General features: G+C 39.2%; 1 protein-coding gene across 3 annotated transcripts in view; it reads right to left on the minus strand.

Moving 5' to 3' along the window:
* Positions 1–27,665, minus strand: part of cacna1c (calcium channel, voltage-dependent, L type, alpha 1C subunit) — a 116,220-nt gene that overhangs the window by 69,903 nt on the left and 18,652 nt on the right. The window lies entirely within an intron of this gene.

The raw sequence follows: 27,665 nt of genomic DNA on the forward strand, positions 1-27,665 counted from the left end.
CATGTGTAGAGGGCCAGAGGTTTGGGACAAAGGGCCAGTCAGGTCCCTCCAGATTTTAGCCTCTTCCCCTGGGAAGGATTAGCTGGACCTGAACCTGGAGGAACATGTGTCCAAGTTTACTATAATAGCTTCACAAGCTGACAGAGCTGGCAAAAACATCAAAGCAGCTGAAATTTAGACCAAGCAGCTCTGAATATTGTGTCCAAGGGGAAAAAAAACAAACAGCATAAGCCTAGTCATCCTTTCAGGCAAACAGTAAAGCATATAAATCCCATTGATACTTTTTTTTTTCATGTTTTTACTACAAATATCATGCATGACTGGTGATTACTGGTAACAATGGTGTCATCAAAATTGCAGCATTTAAATAAAAAGTTAATCTAAGAAATGCAGCTGAGATACATTAACACATTGTGAAATTAAACTTATAAACAGCATTTGATTTTATGAATGCATTTTGTCTTTTTTTATAACTGGCCTACTGAATAAGTGAACCCATATTTAAGTTCGACAAAGTATATTGTGAACATACAGCAAGAACACAAGCTAACTTTAAAATAAGATCATCACCAGACTGTTAAAATATATATATATATTTTCAGCAAATAGGTTATTTGTCCACCTCAAATGACAGTTGTGAAGATAAATGCAGATCAGAACGAATTCCAGCTAATCAAATTATTTCCCGAAGAAATTTACAGATAGACTTTTTCACACTTCTGTCAGGGGAATCAGACTGGGACCGTGGGAGTCTCTAATTTGAGGAGCCACACGTCTGACATAACACTAGTGGTTACGCAGTCCTCACTGTTCAATTAGTGTTTGCGTTTTAATATCAAGTTTCAGAGTTTTTTAATTACGCATCAGAAATGAACAAATCAAAAGTGACATCAAATTATAAGTGCAAGACGTAGACAGACAGCTCAGGGTTACTTTTTTTGTTCCTAATGTTGTAATTCTCATATAATCTGATCGTTTGAAGTGTTTCTCTGCACGTGTGAATCTTCAGGTGTCATGACAATGAATAAAGTGTCACGAATTAAGATTAGGAGGATTAAATTTGATAGACAGAACTCTTAAAAGGCAATGGCAAAGCGAGCGCTTCTGTACATAAATCTGAATTAGAAAACTGTCTTGATCTTCTGGGTTTTTTTTTTCTCTCCGCCTTCTTAAATATATAGATTAAGAATTTCATTTTAATTACAGACCTTCTTTACCTATTGTTGTGGTATGTGTGTATCAGTTTCAGAATCGGTTTTAAAAAATTCATCATGTCCTGCAGACACTCCACCACACAGAGTTTATTAATGGGAAAGTAATTAATCTCACAAAGACACACACACACCTACGTATATTCTCCCTCTCACAAAAGCTCTCAATCACTCTCCCCCTCTCAAACAAACACAGATACACGCACCCGAGCTGCGTATCTGCTGGTGACAGGCAGACAGTGTGGCGCTCGGAAGAATAAAACAAAGAGAAACATCTGGTAGGAACAGCTTAGTCTGACACACACACGGACACACACTTCCCTTCCTCCTTTCATTCCATTCATACAGACCCATAAAGGGAAAAATCCATAAGGGGGCACGACTAATTTGGTTAGTGACAGGAATGAAATGAGAGATAAAAGATGAGAGACTGAGAAAGAAGAGGAGCAAGTGTGAGGAAGCGAGCCAGACTAAAGAGACAGAGAGGGAAAAGGAGGCAGACGGAACGAGTGAAAGGTGAGTATGTGGGAGCAATAATTGAGTTAACTGTGATAGGTCAACCAAACCACCTATCCATCAACTAGGCCAATCAGATTATAGTATTGACATTCTACCATACAGCGGGCAATGTTTCCATTTGAGATGACCTTCTGTGTTTGTGTGTGTGCTGCAAGACAGGATTAGCCATTAAGCTGCTTTTGAAAGATCCCACAAACACATCATAGTCGGTGCGTGTGTGCAACTGTCATGCACTTTGAACACACTGTACCAGCGACTCACCCATGAGAACTCAAAGCAAAGGGAGTAGTTCAAAGATAACTTGTGAGCCCATTGAGTATGGCAGCAGAACATACATGTGCAGGTAAAAACATACAAACTTGTTTCTAATCATTATTCAGTACTAAATCATTTAAAACTCCTGTTTGCTTTTTGTGTACACAACACACTTCAGTAGAGATTAACTACACGCTGGGCTGTCAAAGATCTTCTGTTTAAGTATCCGTTGCAATTGTTTTTATTCTGTTTCCACCCCGATATGTAAAAGATTTCCTGAACTTGTGACAATAAGCACATGAACTCTTTTGTAGTCAAAGCAGCCTAGACAGCACTTAATTTTCTCTGCCATTGTCACTGTGGGAAGGGTCTTTGCGTGCTGCACAGCTCTGCGGGCCCTCGATCCTGACACAAAGTGTTTATGAGTTCTCTTTCTTGCTAAATAAGAAACCGCACATTATACAGCGTTGCTTATTTATCACAACAATAATATAATGCAAGATTTGAATTTATCCTGATAGCACCAAACAGAAAATGTCATAGATGTCATTAAACTGAAAGTAGATGTGATTTTAGGTTTGCATATCTTTTACTTTATGTACATCGCATGTCACATCAGACTCTGGGATTTGAACCACCAATCGGGTTTTCCTGATTTCAGATCAGTCAAACAACAGCTTCTTTAGAATTCAGTCTGATGCAATGTTGCACCCCAATGCTACAGTCATTGTTGGAGAGCTCGGGCATTGAAGAATGTCTCTTTTTTTTGTTTGTTTTTTGTTTAGATGCTGCTTCCAACATGATGGTGTCAACCATTAACATTGCAGAGTCACTCAAAATAATAAGTTTAGATATTAAGGAGCATGTGGTTGGGGTTAAAACATATATAGTTACAAATTTTAATAGTCATTAATCATAGTTCCTGTCATGTGGCATAGATGCTGCCCTGTACAAAAACAACTGCTTACCAAGGCATTCTCATCAAACAATTTTCTAATTGTGAAAAGTAACACTGCCAAGTTTTGGAAATGTGGATAAATGTTTTTATTACACATTTCCTGGTGAGACTGGACTGTCTAATCTTGCTTTGTCATCTTGAGATTTGCAGCAGATTGTAGTCTCGTCAAGCCTTCATGAAGTGAGAGGCGGAATACACCTGGACAGTTTGCCAGTCCAGCAGAAAGCCAATCACACTCACAGCCGGTAGAAAAATAACAAGTTAATGAAATGTGCATGTCTTTACGAACTGGCAAAAAAAAAAAATTGCATTAAACAAAAGTGCACTGGACACCAAAGACGCCTAGGCAAGCATTAGTTTTCCTTAACGTCTGGTTTTACCACTGCATACTCCCTCCAACTCATGTGAGACTCTAATCGAGAAGAAAAGTGAAGACAAAAACAGATTTGTTAAGTCAAGCACAACTGTCTTGACACTAAGTAAAGTTGTGTCAGGTAACCTTACACTTCTCCATCTTGCTATTAACTCCTTATCTCCCCGTTCTTTTCCTTTCTCAGTCCCACTGTTTGTTCTACTCCTTCCTTCTTTTTCACCTCCTCTCTCCTCCTTCTCCTCATCTCTCTTTCTCTCAATCTCTGTGGGTGCCAACCAGAAGTTACCATAGAGACCAGGATGGGTTCTGATGGGTTGCCATGGAAACTGTGGGCTACAGCAGCGGCAGCAGCAGCAGACTTTTTTTTTTCCCACACAAAGACAGATGACACTGATCAGTACTGTACCCAGAATATCCACGGCACATAGTCCTAATTACTACTCTTCTGTCAGCATCTAGACTTCCTATTGTGTGTCTAAAGCATGGGGACACATGCATATATTAACAACAGAGTTCTTGAACATCTGTGAAACTGCATGCTTGCACACTTGTGCCAGCTTCAATGAGGCTAAATAATCCAGTCACTTGCCACCAGTTGATTTTATCAAATGGCCTAACAGGAAAGTGCAGCGTCTCATTCTGTTACCCTGCGTGTCAGTGCTTGAATAAATTGCTTATTCAAGGTAACTTGAAGATATTATCCCAAGCTGCCCACAAGACCCTTGCCAGATCCACAGCGCATTACGCCTAATTCAGTCACCACTTCGCAGAGGTTGAAACTAACTACTCCTACATTTGAATGATTTCAGGTTAGCATTTAAAGTCGCCTTACCCATAAAAAACAAACTCAGCTTGAGTTGCCTTAAATACCACACAACTATGTATGGGGTGGTTGAAATTTGGATTCAGTACCTTCTACACTTTGGTGCAACAAAGTCCCACAGAGTTGTGTGCCCAGCCTCCTTCTATTCAACTCAACTTTATATATATATATAGCACTTTTCAAACCCAAGCATAACTTAAAGTTCTTAAAAAAGCAGTTAGATGTCATTCATATTAATTCAGTACAACTATGACTACATACCCAAACATTAGGTGAACTCTATAAGACATTTTGCCAAAAAACACAACTGCTCATACAAACAATCGTGAGATTTCATATTTTGAAGGAAATAAGTATCTTGCAGGGTGATGTAATAAGAACAATCTGCTATGGGGTAGCATTTCCGGGTCATTGAGTTCAAGCAAGAAGATAAAGCTCTACAACAATTAAACTACAGTGAAGGAGGTAAACAGTTTCAGAAGATAACGGTACTCATAGCAAACTGAAATCCAACATAAAAAGGATATCCTAAACTATATCAAATGGTGCAATTTGAGTTTACTCTGGTAGTTTTACAGCAATTATGCAATATATAAATATGTAATTCTGAAATGCAAGTATGCACTCAATGTAAAAAAAGCAATTTTATCTGAATACTTTATTCAACAAATTTGTGAATAATATGTACCATTACATTAAAATACTTCCCAAACAGCTCTTTTGTGGGTGCCACTATTGTTGACCTATTTTCATACGTTTACTTATAGCTTACTGGCAACAAGTACCTTTAATATTGAAGGGAACCTGCCATGGTCAGCTACTCGACTTAAAAATTATTTCCATAAAAACCCAGTCTTAATTAAAAAAGATTTAGTCTAAAAAGTTCATGTGGCACCTCAGTGAAATGCAGAAAACAATGCATTTTGGAAGAGTTACACTGAAAATTTTTTACAAAGTGCTACACCACCTGTTTCAATCTGCTAACTTCTGTTTAATAGGTTTAGAAAGGTGAACGTTATAAAAAGAATAAGCAACTCCTTAATTCCATTTCAATTAAATGTGTTGACTTTAGCATGGATTTTCTACTATTGGTTTTTTCAAGTGTTTTTAACTGAGGCTGAATAATTGGGAGCTGGTTGTCAAGCTTTACCCCTGTATTCTTTTAATATATATATAATAAAAGGTCCCATCTAAGCAGACTACACTCAAAAGAACAGCTGTAACAACGGTACATCTTGTTTCAGCACTTAACAATCCACTTGAGAGTTCACCCCAGCTAACAGCCATATAGAAGGAATCTCAATTCTCCTTTCTTACACTTTGCCCTTCACTAAGGACATCCAGCTATCTGCTTTTCATAGGCACTCAAAAAGAAGAAACATTCTTCTTTCACCAAAAGCTACTGTTGAGGATGTACTGAGGAAGGCTCTTAAAGTAAGGCTGTGTTCTGATAGCGCCCTGCGTTGTAAAACTGGGTATATTGTCAGTCATATATCTATCCTGACAAATTGAACTGCTCTATGTACATCTGTGCAAAAAACTGACTGTGGCTGGGTGATCAAAAACTCTTTTATTTGTTGTATCAATAATAATTAATATATTCATTCAGCAGCTAGTCCTGCTCTGGGTTATGGGGTGTGAAACATATCCCACCACAGACTAGAGAGAACAAGCTAGTTTTCCTTTTATCAAATACAAACTGATTGCTGTGGCCTTGACCATAAGAAAATGGTTTAAATTTTTTTTTAAATTAGGAATAAATAAAGATTAAATAGTAGAAAACACAAGACAGTATTTAAAGAACAAACCAACAAAGAAAACAGGAAAGTGAAGCGGGTGCACGGAACATGCAGAAAGATGAAAACAGAGTAATTTGTCCAAAAATAAAAGAACATGGAAGCATAAATCATCTAATAGCCTGCGTGTGTGTAAGGGTGTACATAAAATATATAAGTGCCTGTTTAGATATGTTATTTAAGGTCTGACTTGTGCTAAAATAAGAGGAAAGAAGAGGGAAGAGGAGAAATCAGGAAAAAGACCAAAAGATGTATACGGTTTTGTTTTTTTACTCATCCCTCCTTTCCAGCTAACCTTTCGTCTTTTCACTTGTAACGTACTACCTCTCCAGCTCTGCATTCTGCTGTGTGTGTTGTCTGACTTATCACGACTTTGCTGCCTCACCACGCAGGGAGACAGATGCTGCAAACACACACATACACGCCGTGACAATCCTGAATTAGCAATTCACCTCTGTCTATCCACTCACTCTGTTTTTTTCCACACATGCACACTCATGCACACACAGGTGACTCACATGCAAAGGTAATAATAAAGACAACGTGAGGGGACATCAAAACACACAGATCACTGAAGTATATTGAGTTCACGGCTGTAGATTCCTAAATTGTCAGGACTAGATAGATTACTACATTCTAACTTATTGCATGACATGTAGTGTGTGAGTCATCTGGTCTGCCTCTTGTGTCGGGCATGTGGTCGGTGACTAAGAAGACAGAGACAGAAAGGTGATAAAGTGTTACAAGAACATATGTTGGTATGGAAACTGCATTAAAAGTCCAGTGGAGTCTGATTGTGTTGCTTTTGTTTTGTTAAATACAGTAATTGCAAAAAAACTGGATGGTAAAGTCTTTCAACACGACTGTTTTAATCATACTGAACCATTAACTCCAACCACTGCAGTAAAACCCAATTATTAGCACAATCTTTAAGGAAAAAATTAAATGTAGGTTTTTATTTATACAATTAGTGTCAGGATCCATAGTGGGGACAGAGGTGAGGGACCCAAATGCAGGACATGGGGGCAGGAAGTAAAAAAGAAAACTTTTTATTTTTCTAAAGGGGGCTGCAGAAGGCTGACAGCATAGAGGTAAACGTAACATAAACTTGAAATAAACAACAAAACTTGCCTCACTAAAACTTGGGAAGAACTTACAGTCATGGGAGCTGGGGAAGGTGATAATCTTACAAGGAGTAAAGGAAACCCAAGAGAAAGATAATTATTTTAAACAAGTAACTGTCAGAAAAAGGCAAAAGCTGAGAAAACAAACATGAAATGAAGCTGAAGAAACTGGTAACACAAAACAGAAAGAAGCCCCAAATAAACCTAGATAAAAACATAGATTCAAGAACAAAACCTGCAGAGTATGACCATTAGTCTGCACAAGCACACACACACAAGAGCAACCTCTAAGACAAAGCAACAAAATGTTGTAAATCTACTAGAACCTTGATCTTTACTGTAAAATTTGAAAATGATAGCAAAAAAAGGAACACACAAACCACACATTTCATTTTTCCCAAAACATAAGCTATGAGTGACCTCTGACATGTGCATAGTTGAATAGAGAATGAGAAGTGAAGAAAGAAACATGTAAATAAAAAAGGGAAAGGACAAAGGTTTAACTAATGCAAAGTCACTGACTGCCTACAAAAAGGAGAATGGTGCACAGCCATCGGTGATAATTGGTGAGGACAACAGTTGAGGGCACAAAGGACTTAAAAAGGATAAACGAGTAAATTAAACTAGAAGCAGATATTCACTCTTGCAAGGGTAAAACATTAGAAACACAGCAGCACTGATTCGCTAAAATCCCCATAAAATAATAATTTACTGCTGCGAAAGTGAATTACTTGCACACTCGGCTTATTGAGAGCAGGTTTCTTCTAGACAGGAAATGAAAGAAAACATCAGCCTCTCTCTCTCTTTGTGCGTCTCCCTTGCGGTCCGTCCATGGTGAATTGGTCCTATCACAACCAAACACACGGCTCTATCTCGCCACAGAGGGCCGAGAAAGCCATGTCTGTGAATGTAAGGGTTTGTTAAGGATTGCTCCATCATTTCCCCCCACTCTGGTTAATGTCCACTGGAGCGAGACCAGAACAACAACACAGTGGAAATGTTGAAACAGAGATACAGTGGGAAAATGCTGACAATTGTGTCTCCATGTATGTGTCGGTGAAAAGAGGAAAAACAAAGGTGTGAATGGGATGACATCCTTGGAAATGTAATGTATCTTTAATGGCATATAGAAGCAGTAACTGTCTTAACTGATAAAGGTTTAAGTGCTGTTGTAAAGGAAATTCCTAAAGAATAAAACATCAGTAAAGAATTGGAAATGGCACTTTTTTTTCTTATGATTAAGAGTTCATGTTCCTTAGCTGAAACTAAGACATTCTGTGTGGAGGAACACTGAACTATGACAAGTTTAAATGAAATCCCATTTTGTGAGAAAACCTAGCATCTTACCCTCTAACCTACCAAATCCTCACTGATGAAATATGATTAAAGGGAAGGAGGCTGGTGTAGCTCTTCTGCTGGGTGCCATAGCAATGTCACCATGACACCCAAACAGGATTAGCTGCTAACACCCACTCCCCTGCTGTTACCATAGTAGCACTATTGAAACTGCAATCCGCAAGCTATAAAAAGACGAGCGAAACTTTAAGAAAGAGAAAAGTAAAACTGAAAAAGAATGTAATTAAGAAAAGGGTTGTTATCACCTTATTACTTATCTAACCAATTAAAAGAAAAGAGAGAATCAGACTCTGTATAAGTTGGTGAATTGAATCTATAGTGATTCTGATGGTTGCACGGAGGTGGACATCTTATTAAACTCATTGATCAATAGGAAGAAAAATGAGATCTGGTAGCTCACAGGTGTGAAAGGCAGCTACAGGGTAAAGGAGGTTGTACAATGCCAAAAAAAAATTCTATACAAACAAGATGTAGCTGATAAGAAAGAATGAAGAAATACATCACTCCAGCTGCATTATATGCAGCAATGATTGGTGCATCAGGGGGTGACGCCAAAGGACATTTTGTGAATACGTCAAAGACATTATGAGGTTTGAGAAAACAGCAGCAGATGATGTCCTGAAATGAAAATTGTTGGCTACGATCTCATACACATCACATATCAAAAGCCTTCGAGGTAGTGTGATTGGTTAACAAGTGTCAAAACTTGCATGTCTTTATTGTACTACAATATATTAAAGCATAACTAACACGTATCTTTGTAAAGTGAAAACCATTATCCCTATTCACACAAAAAGTCAGCCAAATATAACTAAACACTAATATTTAAGAGAGTAAACTATCATTAATTGCTAATTTCTGTCCTTTAATCAGGGATGTCCCAATCTGACTGCAAGTATTGAACCGGAGTACGGATCAAGGCATTTTTCATTGATCAGTATCAGAGTAGCAGCTCTACTCCCCCCGATCTTTGTTTTTGACTTAATGTCCATGGTTTAATGTCAGCTGTGCCGCGGTGTGGCTGCTGTACGGCAGTGATAATACGGCAGCTGTTGTGATGTGAAGTGTCAACATGTCTGCGCTATTGGAAGTATTTCAAAATACAAAAGGAGAGCAATTCATTACCAAGCAGCGGGCTGCCAGACAGCAACAGGTTGCTGGACCTAAAACTAATGCTAATACGAATGTCAAAAAGTTTCTCCATCACCTGGCATTTTTTACCCCCTTGTTAATAATAATGATTAAAACAACAACAACTTGAGGAACAAAATGAACACAGATCTTTTTTTACTGCAATATAGAGTTACTGAGTCAGGTTGATTACTTATTTCATTCTTAAGGAGTTCTTCCTTGTCTAGGAGAGTCATCAAATTGTTCTTATTTAACTTCCATTTTGCTTCTAGAGTTCTTACACAAAGCTGGCATCAATATTCAGTGGCTACAGCAGGTTTCTTTGCTGTGCCTCTTTAGGAAGCCATCATCAGTGAAAAACCAAAACACGACTTTTCAGTGTATATGTTTAAAACCTACACATTATTTAATATGGTGAAAAAAGAATGTCAACAAAACAACTTTTGAATAAAGTTAGTTTGACCTTAACTCAGTTTCCAATTTAGTTTCAGCTCAGTTTGATATGTTTTCACAAGGTTAGACTCAAAAAACAACACATCTTATAGATTGTCCAAACTGAGAAAAAACATCACATTAATGTGATAAAAAAGTCTGTTTGCTTTGCTGAACAACCAGTGAGAGAAATGTCTCTCACAGACAGACCCAATTCAACACGTTGAACGGACAGATGTTCACAGACGCTCCAGATGTTCCTGTGGGTGTAGAAGGGACCTAATCAACAGATCGGCTGCTTGGACTATACAATTAGTGTTCTTTCAGATATTTTTATGGAAAATTTCAAGTCTTTTCTTGATGTAGATGTTAAGATAAAGTCACTTTGCTCTTATAAGTGAAGGGATTCAGGCACAAACGCAGTTAAAAGAGGCAATAAAAAAAAGTCAGACTTATTGGTGCAGAAGAGTGTGGTATAAATCTGTAACATGGTAAAAAAGGTGAGAGGATGGGAGGAGCAAACCTCTGAAGCATACTAGTTTTTGCAGAACACTGAAGTTGCAAACACCCTCCGCTGATCAGTATCAGCTGACTCATTTTATATAATCTGACAAGCTTGCTTTTTTCTCTCTGATCATTCACGCTGCTCCTGCTGTGACTGCTTATGTCTTTTTTTTTTTAACTGCGCTGACACCCCTGCATCATCCTGTTATTATTTCCTACTAAACTTAGCTTGTGATAGCATCTATTTCCATGTGTCTTATATATCCTCCAACACAGTGATACTGTATGAGACTAAAGGCTCTTTTATGTGCAACTTTGCAGCGTTTATTTCATTTCCTACATGATGTTTCACGAGCTGCAAGCTTCAAGAGAGGTTTTCCTAAACAGATGGACACAATATAACCTTCCTGCCTACCTTCTTTTTTTAAAATATGGAAAAGTATTCATTGATGACAGCAAACAAGAGGGATATGTTTTGCCTTGAGGTGTTTGTGTCTGTATGAATTTCTCAGATGAAAGGCAAAACAAAGCAAGCACACACACCACCTACACTTTCCCTTCAAGCTCAGTAGGAAACACAGCGTTTGTAGCTTGTGGCCCTGAACACACATGGCCACAATTAACAACATGAAAGACAGGCATATGCACGGACATCACATACTGTACATAACTCGCTATCTCAAACCCCACAGAATTTCAACTCCCACATTCAGCTGTCCATGCGGAATAATTAGGGGATGCATTTGTTTTTGTGTGAGAAAACAAGTGTGAAAACTTTTTTCTGCAAATGTAGCGACAGAGCAGGAAAAGGAATGTAAGTTAACAACAGAGAAAAGAGAGAATATTTTCTAAAAAAAAACAGGAAACAAATGAAACAAGTGTTTGATTTCACTGACTATTTGGTGAACATTTGATCCAGTACAGCCTTAGCTTTGACCTCCATATTGAAGTTTCCTAAAAACACTAAAACTTGTAAAAATACGTAGCATGCGGCCTGTACAGTAAATGATACTTCTTTGGACTATTTAGTAGTAGAGAGCAGGCTTTGGTGCTGACTAGGGTGTTTGTAAGAAAGTGTTACGCTGGTCGGGGCTTTTACTGATTCAGCGAGTGCAAAGACAGAAGAAAGTGTGTTTTTACAAGCTTGTGTGTGCACAGCTTCAGTGTCTGTGGACTGTGCAGGTCAGTAGACTACTGGAAGAATTGCTTTGTTTACTCGTTTGTGAATAAAGCGAGATAATGCTGTGCTCGTGCTGCTGTGGCATTTGTTTATGTGTGCTCCTACCTTTTTACCATATTCATCACTTTACCCTCACACTAACTTAAAAGTCCTTAGTAAGGTAACTCTAACTTGTCCCACAATGCACCTCTGCTCTTTAGAGTGTTCTCCACCTCTGGGAGTCTCAGTGGGAAGTGAACAAGCAAAGACAAAAAGCCTTTGACTAAAAAAGCTCTGAAGATACTTGTTTAGCTGTTCCAAGGTAGATTGTGCTGCATCTGTAAGTTTAAGCTTAAAATGTATCATGCAAAAAAGGGAAAAAAATACAGGAGACTGACAATCTAATGTCTTACCAGCACACACTTCAAATATCAGAATCCATAATGCTATGTGGGTGAATTGGTGAATTTGACATGAGTAAAGCAAAATAAGTCCCGATTAAAACACACTCACTTGTGATTGGAAGCAACGCACAGTATGCTTATATCCAGACTAAGTAGTTTAAACAAAACAATGTCAAACTACATTCTGTGCATACTGCAAAAGTATGGCTCTACAGATAAACAAATTCAAGTGCTAAACTGACCCATCTGCCTAATAACATGTTCTTGTTCTTATCTTCAATGTGCCTTGAATGCGCAGAGTGGTCTCAGAAAGGTAAAATTAGAAATTTCCTGCATGTTTTTCTGCAAAATACCGAAAGAACCAGTCGGGACATCACATAAGGTAGGGCCAAACAACACAATAAGAATTTAGCACAAACTAAACGGAGGAGCTATTTGTGAACATGGCAGATTTGAACATGGCAGATTTGACATTTATGTCTTTGACAGAAAATAATCTGTAAACCTTCAAGACTTAGCCAAATTTGTTAAATAACAGAAGTAGACTTGGTTTATTTCCACCAAAATACCAGCTGACCAACCGGACTGCAGACTTCATTTCATGGAAGGAATTCTGACATTAAAAAAAGCAATCCAATGTGTGTGTGTTTTCTTTTGTTGTTGTTGTTGTTTTGTTTGTCTGCTCTTATTAGCCAATCTCAGACTGCAGAGGTTTAGCCTTTGGCTTTCTGGAGCTCATTGCCCAAGAGGTTTGACCCCTCAGGACTTACTGTTTAAAAGGCCCATAATGACTTTCTGAGTCCCTGGTTTGACCAAATTTTGGACGAAGATAAAGATGTACACATCTGTGTGTTTCCCATTCCTGCATTAGCCCACAAATGTGTTTTAGATCTAAACCAAACTAAAAAGAAAAGGAAAAGTTGCAACAGTGCTACAACACTGAAACAACCCTATTTCTCAACAGCATGTTTGTATACACTCCTCTTGTTAGGTTTTTATCCCTTGTTTCATTAATTGAATGAAAAACACCAATTAACACAAACTACATCTTATCCACACAATGAGACAGCAATAACAGAGGGGCTAAGATACATGTGAGGCATAAAGAAATGTAGATGAAGGAGGGAGAAAGGGAATATGAAAATAATCAGTTTCACATGTCCCCTCAGTCTCCTTGCTGTCATCTTACCTTGCTGTCACTTGTCCCTGATGTATTTGTGTAATATATGCTTTATGTGTGTGAGTCAGAGGCAGTGTGTAATGAGTTATGAATGATACTGAATCTTTGGCGCATACAAACACACAGGCACAGACTCCTGTGACCCAACATCAGAGCCGTATAACTCACAGACACATTCTCGATCCAGTCGATGATTTCTTTCTGATAATCTGTGTGTTTCTCTTTTTATGTTTGATCACAGAAACTTACAACCTCTGCTTCTCAGACCCACAAATGCAATTGTTTCTTTGGTTCAGCTGTCTCCATTAAAACTTTCTCTGCAAACTTTCTCTGTTATGCCTTCAGATTCGCGCACTAGTTTGTGCGCCTACACAAGTGATTTTAAAAAAAGCTGCGTTTGCACACTGACATTAGCTTTGATTGAATCATTTAGATGGCCTTAGTTCTGGACCCTGCGTGTCTTCCAGCGAACGTGTGAGAGAGTTGGACTCTCATTAACCATCCGCCCAGCACAGTGATCTAATCTCCCGCTGAGTCTGGCATGTTGACCAGCTCTCACATTCCATCCTTCCATCATTATCAGGCTTTGTTTCCTCTGCTTGACTTTTTCTTCTGCTGTTGCCTGTGAGAAATATGGTTCCCTTGCTCACACCACAAAGGTCTCACGTTTATGTCCATCGCCATGAGATGTGAACAGTCTCTGAGCTTATTGTATTGCCAGTTAACATTAAATGATGCAAGTGCATAAAATAAAGCAGAAACATTTACTTTTCCACTTTGTAGATTTCACAGATTTATTGAAAGACAAACTGGACTATGATGTAAACAATAAATGGGGACTATGTGTGACACATGGGCGTTAGCAGCTGATCTGACCAAAAAACATAAAAAAGAGAGGGAAGCCCGAGAGAACAAGTGTGCTGAATACTAATGTGATACAAGTGATATGGGAGGACCTGGAAACAAGCTCTTTGGAGGACACGTAGGCATATGACCATAAGAACACAACGAAACTCAACTGAACATCTTAAACTGCCTAAATCCATAACAGAACACAAGAAACTCAAACAAAAATCAATGCAGTAACCACAACAAAGACCCAAACCATGATAATCACATTAGAATTAGGTGGTTGGTGTGTAGGCAAACCTGTAGCTGATTTGTAAGCTAATCTGTAACATTTTCCACAGTCACCATAGCAACCTGAACTCCCTTTTCTATACTGAAAGAACATCTGTAGGACAACATGTCCCAATGATTTGCTAGAGGGTGATGTCATGAGGTTGAGCAGACACAGGGACACGCCTCCCATGAGAGGATGAGGACACACTGCATCTGTCTGGACACAATGACACACAGGTATACAGTGGCTAGGTCAAGCAAACACAATGCTATGGACAAATGTGGACATGCCGCAGCCTGGAAACATGTGGACAACAAGCACGCCTGTCCTTCAGCTCGTTCTTTTACATTAGATTACTTCTTGTGACATGACCTTTGCAGAAGACACAAGCCTTAATATTAACATCTATCAGAATTTAGCATTAGCTTGTCAAAAACTCACAGCCATTAGTATTCAAAACAGGATTTTTGATATTCACCTCTTTCTGTCTTCCACTGCCTCCCTTTCTGTCCTTTCATACAACCCCTCTTCCTCGTAAATCTTGTTTCCATCCTTCTACATGCCTGAGTTCTGTATCCCAGTTGCTACACTGACAGCCTGCATTTTCCATTCAATCTATATATAAACAAGCTGCCTTTTTGAATTCCCTTTCCCTTTTAAAGCCTCTCTATTTTTCTTGTGTCCATGTGTCTTTCAGTTTATCTGTTGAACGTATTCACCTATATGAAAGCACACCTCTTCCTCTTCCTTTCCTTCTTTTTCTCCAGAGCATGCCCATTAGTTCTGCTTGCTTGGTGTTCGATGGAGCCTGTCCGCCACGTCAGCTCCCTTGGAGACCTCGCTGGAGCCGCCATAGAACCTCTAATTCATCAATCTCCCTGCAGCTGGCAGGAATAACCGGCCCAGGGGGCAAGGTCTCTGCTGGCCACCTGGAGCCAAGATGACTGTCAGGACAGGAGAGACGTGGAAAGGACAGGTAGGCGGCAGATAGAAGTGTTTACAATTAAAAAAAAAAAGAAAAGGGGTCATGCAAATAGCTGCAGGATGGAAAGGCAGGTGCTAGGGAAACATTACGAGAAGGAATGTTTGCCTTAGATGCAACGGAGAGCACCTGTTTTATCCTCTTCCTGTATTTCTAATGTGAACACTTCAGCAGGGCTCTTTTATCATGCAGCCATCTCTCCCGCGTGTGTCAGAAAGAGCTAGAAGCAAGCGTGGAGCTGGAAACAAGATTTCACAGTTCTGCTGATACACTAAAAGCACAGCAAAGAGCACCAAGGTTAATAAGCATTCAACCAATTGATTTATAGTGCTTCATGTAATCCGCCAACAGACCTAAAAACACACGCAAAAACCTTCCAGAAGCTAGGTGAACACACACATAATGAGATTCTAAAGTTTAAACACCACTGAAGTGCTACAACTAAATGAAAAGTAAAATAAAACAAGCAGAGGGAAGGAAACATGTCAGTTTTTTGATTATTTGTCTGAAGCTTAATCTTTGAATGCAGATTACATTAAACTGTTTTTGTGTAACATATTTAGTGCTGATATGAAAGAAATATGGTGTCTGGTGAGACATTTATCACAGCAAAAAGCACCACGGACAACATTTATTGCTTTACCATCATGGTTATACACTTATCCACACGAACTACCTTGTCTAACTGCACTTCTCTGTGTTTAGTCTCTAAGCAGCTGGGCTGAAACGACAGACAGAGGTTAAGTGCCTTGCACAAGGGGCACTCAGCCACATTTAACGATCCAGCATGCAGTGCCGTGCAACTTGGGGTTTTCGAGGGCAGTCTACTTCTAAAAAAAACCCAACAGAAACCAACATCAGTTAACATCCATAAAAAACTAATGTAGTTTGTCATGATTTAGTGGCAAAAAGTGCATAATAATTAAAACTGCTATCCAACTTTCTACAAAGCTTATATCTATAGGCAACACTTCTTTGTGTAGTTGCTGAAACACAACCTCCCTTCCTGTGTCTTATAGTTCTGTGTGCTCCTGCATTGATGAGTCACTGATGACACAAGCACACAAACACTAAAGATAGGTAAAATCTTCTGCTCGCAGGTTGTAACTCTGTAGGGACTCACTCACATGGTGTCATGTGCCAAAAAATAAATAAAAAAGGTCATACAACACACACTAAAGCCAGTCCATAAAACTACATGCATGCCTGCCCACTACTATTCCATGATAAATGATTTCCAATTACAATGATTCACACACATAAGTGAGCAGTGGACATGGGGTTTGTTTCAGACAAGTGAACTGAGCGAACAATGGGCACTGAGACCTGTGGGACACACACACACACACACACACAAATGGACTTCTTTTCTAACATTCTTTACCCCCCTCCTGTGGGTACGGACACACAGTACATTCTGGGCTGTTGTTCAAAGCTTAGCAGGATTAGCAGCATGATTTTGCCACTTTTTAAAATATATATTTTCCCTTTTTTTATATTGTGAAATATCTGCTGTAGGGAGAAAAAAAAGATTTAATCTCTGTTTAGCTAAATCCTTGGAAGCTAGGAAGGTCCAAACACAGTTCGCCACACTCTTACACCTCTCTGCAAAGCACTTGTGCACACACTTTTACGTACTTCAGTATACTGCTCATCTAAAGTTAAGAGGAAAAGCAAGAACTACTGGAATGGTTTGCACACACTAATCAAACATTCTTGTGCTAAACATTTTAAAATCTTTTCAAACAAATTAATTTATAATCTAATACAGCAATAAAAAAAACAAAGATTCTACTGTCTTCTGTCAACTTGTGTAATTCTTAGCTCATCTGCTTCTTTTCAAAAGAAAGGTCTTGCAGACAAACACTCCGCAGGAACATCTTGCTTGTGTAATAAAACTATGTAACTGCACTGAGCTCACTGTGGCTCATTATAAATGGTCTCCTTGGAGAAGAGTAACTTTGCCTTTTCAAACCAGAGCTGCTGATTTGCGAGTCTCCTGTGAATTCTAAGGGCTTGATTTCAGTCAAGCAAGCAGTAGCAAAATGTCTCTGCCTCGTTTTACTTCGCATTTTGTACACTTTGTGCCATTTTTTTCCTCCTCCCGTCTATGTTCGCCTTTAGGTCTAACTCTCTTGTACATCTTGAAGCTATCAGTATCTTGGCAGCGAGGCAACAAAGAGGCAATGCAGCGCGTGGAGAGAGCATACCCACAATTCCACTGCCGTATCCAACACATACACAGACGCACACACACGTGTCTATAATTCCATTGTGTTAACTAGCTGGCAGGAAGCCCATCTCAGTGTTTCCAAGGCAACAAGTTTGTACATTTAGCAATATTGGGGTTGTGCATTCTGAGTGTGCATGTGTGAGAGTTTATTTAATCCAAAAACAATGTTGAAAATATGTTCAAATGGACCAGAATTAAACCCATGTGCATCAGTTTTTCTTTTCTGACAGTTGACAGTTGTAGCTTGTCACCAACTATTGTTCATGTCAGCGTGAATTACAGTTTAAACCCAAATGATATGATGTGTGGTTGAAGTCGTAATTTAGAGGGACATTTTTGACGGTTGAATGAAAGATCAATGCAGCCTAAAATAAAATTTACATAAAAAACAATGTTTTTAAGTGATCATTGATTAGCAAAGTTCATCCGTTGGTCAGCCAAAAGAAGTAGAGTCCAAGCTTTTGTTTATGTGTGTGTGTTAAAATGTGTGAGCTCCATCTAAACCATGAGCTGTCTTTGTATCTGCAAGTGGTCAGTAATGGAATTAAAGAGTCTCTATTGGCAGGTTCCACATAAATAGACACAAGCATATACACACATAAAGCTAGAAAAATTGAATTTATTGAGTTTTCTGGAGAGTCTCTGATGCAGCAGTTTGTTTTGCTGAATATCAAGTAAAAACAGCAATGCCTTCTTAATATTTATAGTGTAACAAAAATCCTAATACCCTGCATTTGTGCACAATTATTAAAAAATACAGTGAACATGTATTTTTTTGCATCTGCAGAACATCTTCTCCTGTATGAAACTAAAGTTGGATGTGCCATCTGAAGAAAGCCCTGTCTCTCTGTTTGAGAGACTGTAAGTGTGCATGTGTGTGAGTTTTCAGGTACCATGTCCTGCCCGACCCAGCTGTCTGCCCTCTGATTTCATTTGCATATCCAGGCTACAGGAAAACCATGTGTTTGTACTCAAAATAAAGTCTGCCGCCATGACTCCAATTACACCGAGTGGAAAATGGGGGAACGAGACAGAAGAAAATGTTGAAAAAGGAAACGGAGCGAATGATGAAAGAAAAAGAAGAAAGCGTCACTGATGTTTCCTGCTAAAATATTCAGATTACTGCCGCGTTATGCGTCACCCTGTCCCACATATACACATTCTCACATGAACACACACAACTGTTCGTAGCCCCTTCACTCAGAGTCCCTAACGGAGGAACGTACAGGAGCCCATAGCCATATTTGACCATGCTGAACTTCCTGTTCACTCGATTTTCTGACTTGCGATTGGTTAATAATTTATAGTTGGGGATAAGAAGGGAAATGCAATGAATACAGGAAAGGGACCACAGCTGAACAAGTTTAGATTACATAATGAGAAAGAGGAACCGAAAAGATTGAAGATTTCAGATGACCACATAGCATTACCGACCAAGGAATCGAGAAAAAAAAATAAGAAGCTCTTGTAACAACATGGCAACGTGCGCCTAACTTTCATCTTCCTATCTTTCCTTCATCACTTCCATCTTTGGGCCTATAAAACATTAAAAGCCTTTATCAGCTGAGGAATACAGGTCAGACAAAGAGAAGGAGGTCAATGGAAAATAGAGGAGGGTATAATCACTCATTCAGCATTTAACAGATAAAGGCTGGACATTAACATGTGTTGAGATGTGCACAGTCCAAGCAGCAATCCATAGCCAAATATGCTAATACAGTGTCTGCATGTGTGAACTCTGCCGACAGGAAGGCAGTGACTTGGAAAACTTTTAATTTCAATAGAAATTATCTCATTAGCCTCTCCGGATATGGTCGGGAAAAAAAACAAAACAACTTTTGTGCCTCTTGATCATTTTTCATATTGATCCATCAAAGTTAAATGCAGCTTTTAGCACATGTGCATTTTAACCTAGATGGCAATCAAAAACACAATAAAATGCAGGTCAAGAAGGTTTAAAAAATTAAATCATACTACAAGTGTTCACTTTGTACAAAAGAAATTCAGGATGAAAAGTGGTTGCCAACTAAAAAATAAAAGTGCATCTTGAACACCTTCTTGCTCCATGACATTATTATACCTGTATAAAATCCACACCACTGAACACTTTTAGGCCTAAACCCACACACTATGAATTTTTTTAAATTTAGATTTGCTGCTTTACCTCAGTTCCTGGCCTCTATTTACTCTTTAGATACTCCTTCAATGACGTGTTTCATTTTAGGAAACAGCCCCACTCAGTTGACTCCACTCTCCTTTAGTACTAGGTATATTTCTCTTTATCCTTTGTTGCAGCTGATGTTACTCTTTCGGTGGGATATAGGATCAATAGACGCTAAAGTTCAAGAAGTGTGTGGCTAGACCATTGCACCATTTTGCAGCCAGCTCAACAGAAGTTTCGAACATCTTTTTGTAGTAAACAAAACGACTGCGGAGCTTTTGTCGTGCTCATTAGTCCTCAATGATATGTGCACGGATATGCCATCTGTGGAATATCTGCGCCTGCAGATTTGTAAACTGTGTGCCCAGATTGGTAAATGACCTCATTGTTTTAGAAAAAAGAAAGGAAGGTTGTCTGTGGGTCCAGAAGTTCAGAGCTGCTGCTGAGATGGTGTCGGATTGCCAAGAGGTGGCAGCTTTTCTCTGTTCAATCAGAAAAACTGATTTTGCACACTTTCGTTCAAGTCCAGCTCACTTTAAACTTCACCAGTGGTGGCACAAAAAACATGCTAAAAACATACTTGGCACTGCTACAACCTATAATGAAAAAATAAAAATAAAACACCAAACAAGTTGAGTTAAATTAAGGCTGCAACAGAGAAGATTTACATAAATCCGTCATTTCAAATTTGACCATTCTCATCTGACTATTTTTCTACTAGAAAGCCCTTGATCTACCATCTATTGTAATGCTCATTCACTAACCTATTGTAAATGCAAAAGCTCCTATAGATTTTCCTTTCAGGTGGCCAACAATTCATGCCATCTTCTTTTATTTTTCATCTTGAAAGTCTCTACACTGTTTCCAGAAATGCCTATATTTCTTAGCTTTTACTTGAGTTGTTGTTTTCCTATGTTTTATGCTGTTAGTCTTCCTAACCGACACCTTAACCCACAAATCTTGTGATGACAGTAAATTGCTGTGTGGTAGCATTGATTTTTCAGTAGGAAGACATGAAATACACATAGCTGCTCAGACTCATATAAACCAGATTGATGGAAGGACAGAGTGATATATATCACAAAACACAAATACAGGCACACAAAAAGGTAAAAAAGTACATGATAGTACATTTGGTCACAGTGAGATTAGGTAAAAATACTGCAGAGTCTGTACTTTGAGTTGAAGACTATTTCACAAACTCTGTAAACATACATAAACATGCACATACTCCTTACAAACACACACAGCAGCTGTGACAGTGTCTCTCTGGAGACAAAGTGTGTCCAATCCTCTCTGTCTATCTAGGTCAGCCTCACATAAAAACCTGTACACCTCCCTCTCCATCTCTTTTTCTTTTCTTCTCCCTCTTCTGTTTCAACTTCTGGCTTCATTCTTTCCTCTTATACTGCTTCCAGTTCCTTTCTCCCCCTCCCCATTTGTAGTTTTTTTTCTATGTGTGTGTGTGTGTGTGTGTGTGTGAGAGAGAGAGAGACAGCGAGAGCTCCAAGAGAGGTAGCCAACAGTTTGAACACATATCCATAAACTCTCTTGCCAGATGATAAATAACTAAAAAAGTCACTTCAAGTAGAAATCTGGCAGTTAAATTTCCTGAATACTCTTCATTTCTTCATTATGCATCAAAAGGCTTGAAAGTGCTTAAAGCTTTTATAAACTTTAAAAAACTTTTACTTATAGCTGAAACAAGATATGTTCTAACAGAAGTAGCGGAAATGAATTTTTCTTTGTCACAAAAATCAGAATAATCTACAGTACTGTGCAAAACTCAAAGAGATCTAGAGCAAGAGCTCTTCAGCTTTCTTAAAGTTCCTTTAAAAACATTAACTCTGTTTTTTATGTATTTTCAGTCCAATCCACAATCAGCATCATATTCAAATGTGATTTCAGAAGCAAAATATAAAGAAACCAGGCATGACTGAGGACCTTTGCTCAGCACTCTGGATTTATCAACAGGGCGTGATGTAAAACTTGTTGGAAACAAAGTTTTTATAACCTCTGCAAAAGGAGAAACAAGGTGACTGACAGGAAGTTGGAGCTGATGAAACAACTGGTCCTACTGTTCATGCAGGTCAGTGCACACACAGCAAATCCAAGACTCTCTCGCACACACACACATACAAATGTCACACCTGCAAACACACAAGGCAATTACTTAGGCCTGAAAGGATTCCTCAAATCTGTGTCAAGTCTTCCCAGAACATGATTGGGGTGTCAGTGTAATTTGCAATTTGAAATCACTCTTTGTCTGTACTTTTGTAACTTTTGGTGTTCCAGATTTATGTGTTAAGTTTATTTTTTATTTGCTTAAGAAGTGATGTGCATTTGTGTACCATGAACTGAAAAATGTGCATGCATGCGTGGTATCTTATTTAGAACCACAATAATCAGTACTTTAGTAAGCTTAATTTTCTTCCTTATAATGAAATGTGATACCTTCTAAGAAACTGTGTGCATATGTACAACATGTAAACATATTATAATTTTTTTGTTTGCTTTTTTAGGTGATGGTCACAACAGCACACATTGAAATGACGAGACAACAGTTATTTGAGTGCCTAAAGATTTGTCATCCCTCATTCTGAAGCTTAGGTGACTAATCTATTAACAATTACAGGTCTAACATTTTGCCCGCTGCCTTTCATGCTAGAGTTTTCTTGACTGAAAACCATCTCGTGGTGAGAATTGACAGAGCTGTAGACGTTTTGGTCAAATCTTGAAAATAACATTCTGTACAATCTCATGCACATAATCTTGCACAATCAGTTAGCACTTGGATTATGTGTTGTGAAAGACTCTCAACTACTACTTCACCAAATTTTGGCCCAGAGGTAAAAGTTAAACAGAAGTAGATGTCATCCCATCCCATTAATTACTTTCTGAAAGTTTCATTAAAATCTGTAAAGGTAGATAAATTGATGACATTTCTTGTTTTGGTGCAAAAAAGGAATAAAGTCTTGATTTGATACAACAGCTGCTGTAACGCAATTTACAGAACCAACTAGCTGTGACTGGTGCACAACACAGTGACCAAAAATTCCTTTTTTCAAATAAAATGTTATCATATTAGACACCTGAAAATATTCCTGTGTTGCTAAACTGGTATGTTTCAGCTCAGTAGTGGATTTACAGCAGAAGGCTGCATCGTTTCCATCACACACATTCAACAACTATCACGATGAAATCACTGGAGAGCAAGCAGAGAGGTCTAGTTGGCTTGCAGCCTAGACAGATGGACTACAACACCAGGCTAGGACAACAACAGGCCTCCAGGACCGTACGGGCGAGGCACAGACATATACCACACGCACAACACTCAAACCACAGGGAGATGGCCAATCATAGCAGCTTCTCTGCCAAGGTCAGTGACCAACTGAGAAAGATAGACTCTGTGTGTGTGTGTGTGTGTGTGTGTGTGTGTGCTACGTTAATATGATGTGAGTATAATTCACTGTGCTGTAAAGTAAAAAAAAAAAAAAAAAAGATAAGATGCAGCCCTAATGATGTCATCATTTACAGTATCAATGTCTTTAAGAGATTTTTATTTTTAAAAAATAGCCTTTCCATTGATGTCTCTGCAGATTTAAAAAAAAAAATTAGTCTTTTTCTCTTGAGCTCTTAACACCTCATTTGAATAAATCAGGTGTATCAGAACAAGCCATTGAGATGTTTGGAGAGTTTGACTCATTACAGAATTGGGAGAACCCTCTGTTTCTGCTGCTAGTGCATCATTAAGACTTGTTGAGGTAATTCTTCTCCAATTAGCCTCTCTGTGACAAGTGTAGCAGTAAAAGAGAAAGTGGGCCTCTCAGAGCTGCAGCCATGTTGCACTCAAATCTCAGCTGATCCTTCCTAAGCAGTTTAACTCTTTGCTCTTTTTAATGCCACAACAGAACTACAAGAAGTGAAACAAAGCATCTCATTAAGCTAAAAAAAGGCCTCTTGAATGACCTTACGCCAAGCTAAGACTGCTTAAGTGTTGGCATTATCATTTTGCAATGTTTTCCTTTCTAAAGAAAACAAAAAGGGACAGAAAAAAGCCAGCAATAATCTTATTTTCATTTGCTAATTAAATTTGTATGGATTTATGAATACAACCCCAATTCCAAAAAAGTTGGGGCGGTGTGTCTGATGGTATGGGGGTGCATTAGTGCCTCTGGCATGAGCAACTTACATATATGGAAATACACTGCCACGGCAGAAAAGTATTTACAGGTTTTAGAACAAAATGTCCTCTCATCAAGATTATGTCTTTTTCAGGGAAGGCCTTGCATATTTCACCAAGACGATGCTAAACCTCATACTGCATCCATTACAACAACATGGCTTCATAGTAGAAGAGTCCAGGTGCTGAACTGGTCTGCCTGCAGTCCAGACCTCTCAAAAATAAAAACATCTGTCGCATCATGAAAAGAAAAATCTGACCAAGAAGACCCAGCACTGATGAACAAGGACAACATTCTCCTCCAAGAAGCTGGTCTCCTCAGCTCCTAGATGTTTACAGACTGTTGTTCAAAAAGAGGGGATGCTTCACAGAGGGAAACAACAACCCAACCTTTCTGGAATTGGGGCTGTGGCAATTTTAATCCCTGATTATTATCATTTATTCTGCTGATTCTTTAAAAATAATAAATTGAGTTTTAAATTGAGCCACTTTGTCAAACAAAAAGTCATGAAACATTGAATTAAATACATGTACACCCAGAAGCAACTCTGGCAGTGTAGTTTTGAATTTACAATGGCAAGACTTTGCCATTTTGACTCATTAAAATGTCATCCGAGGAGTCTCTCCCTCTCTTTCTGTAGTGCCGTTTCTGGTCACTTGTTCACCTTCTTTCTCCAAACATGGTAAACAAACTGGAGCTGCACCGCCACACTTTGAGAATCTGTAAATGTGTGTCTGTATTTGTGTGTGTGTGTGAGGCTGCTGAATGGTAGATAAACATCTCTCTGGCTCCCTCAGACACACTCCAACCAAACCTGTCTTCTTCACAGCCCATCTGTCTCCCATGTGAATGCAACAAAAAAAACTTTGGAGTGTAAGTTGCAGAGGTAATCTTTTCCTTTTATATACAGATGAACAATTTCAAACAATTTGGCATACCCCTAAGTCAGGGGTGGCCAATCCTGGTCCCGGAGAGCCACTATTCTGCATGTTTTACTTGTTTCCCACACACCTGATTCAGTGGTTAAATTACCTCTTCATGTTCTGCTGAAGCCTGATAATCACTGTTAAATCAGCTGTGTTGGAGCAGAGAAACAAGTAAAACATGCAGGATAGTGGCCCTCGAGGACCAGGATTGGCCACCCCTGCCCTAAGTTATCCAACCAGGTTACTCAAAGCGCTTAACAACTCAATCTGTGCCCTCATTTACCCATCCACACACACATTCATACAGCACTGAATCTCTACAAAGCTAATCTGAACACATCATTCTATGGAGACTAACTAGTGCTTTAAACTTGATTCATACACTGATGGGGCACACATCAGAGGCGATGAGGGGTTCAGTGTCTTGCCCAGGGACACTTCGACATGTAACTCCTGCCAGGAATCAAACCTCCAACTCTCTCATTGGAGGACAACTGCTTTAACCAGTGAGCCACAGCTGCCCGAGTTCAACAGAAAGTTAAATTATTGTCTTGATATGTTTGACCTCACTATGCACTTTGGTTCCAACAAATAACTGAAGAATCTCTTTAATGTTACTGTTAAGAGATAATATGGCTTGCACTTGTATAACACTTTATCTAATCCAAGGACTCCAAAGCTTTTCACACTACAGTCATTCACCCATTCATCCTCACATCCACACACTGATGGTGGTAAGCTACAATTGTAGCCACAGCTGCCCTGGGGCGGGCTGACAGAAGTGAGGCTGCCATCACACCGGCGCCACCAAGCCCTCTGACCACCACCAGTAGGCAAGGCAGGTGAAGAGTCTTGCCCGAGGACACAACAGCTGAGACTGACGGAGTGAGGGCTTGAACCAGCAACCCTCCGTTGACAGGACAAACCCCTACCTCCTGAGCCACTGCCGCCCACTAAAAACAATACATTTTATAATTAAACACTAGCATTCATGAAGGAATGAATATCAATTGCTGTTTACTCTAAGAAAGTGTTTGGGATGACTCTCGTACACTAATACACCAAATTTTAGATCAATATTGATCAACTTTACTCAGTTATAGCAATTTATGTATTTGCTAAGGGTGATTAGTTGTGGCAACCATCTTGAATCATTGTAGGTGGAAGTCTAATCATTCGTTTCTGAGTTTCATAAAATCTCTCCAGTGGTTTATGAGATATTTTCCTAACAGATAGCCAGACAAATGCACAGACACACGCACAATTACATAATCGCCCGCCTTTCATGACTGCGGGCAATAATAAGTTTATCTCCCTTTTCATGTGTGAGTATTAGCATGTGTTGGCTGCGTGTCCTCTGCATGCACCGCTTGTCACATACACATTCTCATCCCTGCAAATGTGTGGCTGCTAAGCTTCATCACCAAGGAAACCAGCCTGTTGCCAGGTAGCGATGCAGAGACAGCGAGAGAAAGAGGAGGGGAGAGGGAAGAAGGGAAATTAGTGAGACAGAAAAGACTAAATTAGACAGAAGTGAAAGACAATGTGTAAAAACATGAAATCTATCTGTTTGAAAGGCACATCCCAAGATTACAAAAATTTGTTCCCGTAGTCAGTTTATTCTTTGAATGTTTTCTTAGGTCATTGGGATGTTTAGGGAAATAGCTCTACTCCCTCCTATTGTAGGTTTTGCTAAAATAAACGGAAGCCTTCAACCATCTGAAAGAACCTGAATCTGCCTTGCCCCACGTTTTCTGATCACAGAATAAAAGGTCTCATCCTATGTGCTCCTCTGCCCTGATGTGGGCGGTTCGATGTGAGCTTCAATCTATCGATGTGCGAGCATTTGAGCCCCGTAATTAAATCTGACTCCAAGGTCGCTGAAGTATCAGAATTAAATTAGAGTTCAACACTCGTTAAACAATGTACTCGACACCCAAACAAGGTTACATCACGGGTCCGGACCAATCGGAATGCAGCCTCACAGCGTGTGAGTCTGTCAGCTCTCATCAGGAGCTGACAGACTGACGGTGTGGTGAGCAGAGTGTGGGGAAGATGCTGCGTGTGAACTAATCTAACGGCATCTTTGCGATTTTGGTTCACCTTTCAACACCTCAACAGACATGTTTACAAGGTTGTGCAAAAATCCAAAATTTAAAAACAAAAAAAGTATCTATAGCAACAGCTTTCAGTGAATTTATTTCACCACATTGCCACTTCAAACTTGATCTCATCTAACGAAGCACATCTAATTGTCAAATATGGCAGATAAGCCATTAAGCTTCCAAATCATGACACAGCGGATTTGGAACTTTAATATGACACAGCATGTTTGCGCCGCAACCGAGCAGAGAGACAAGAAGAAGAAGAAGAAAGAGGGAGGGGGCTCACCAGTGAATTGAAGATGGCATTTTAATTAGATCGGGGAGCAGACGGGGAGAGAAGGAAGGAGATAAGAAGCACAGAGAGGAGAAGACACGAGCAGGAGGAGAGAAAAGAGAACGAGCGTGCTTTCAAGTTCATCTCACCCTGTTACCCTTTAGCTGTGTAATTAGTGGGAAAAGCATCCCCCCTTTCAGAGCTGTGCAATTATCACTTGGAATACAGTAGTGAACTAAACAGCTCTGAATCACTGCTGAGCTCCTGCCAAAGATAAGATGCTGAAAATGACCAAATATTCAGCGTACATGGCCCGAGACATAATCTGCATAAAAGATACTTTGAAATTCCCCAATAAAATTCTGTTAGTCCCTCTGAGGAACGACAGGGGAAGTTATCAATTTTCAGAGAGCAAACTCAATAAAAATCACAACGTGTTACCGTTTCAAAAC

Source organism: Kryptolebias marmoratus, linkage group LG18 (assembly GCF_001649575.2).
Source record: "Kryptolebias marmoratus isolate JLee-2015 linkage group LG18, ASM164957v2, whole genome shotgun sequence".
Lineage (NCBI taxonomy): Eukaryota > Metazoa > Chordata > Actinopteri > Cyprinodontiformes > Rivulidae > Kryptolebias > Kryptolebias marmoratus.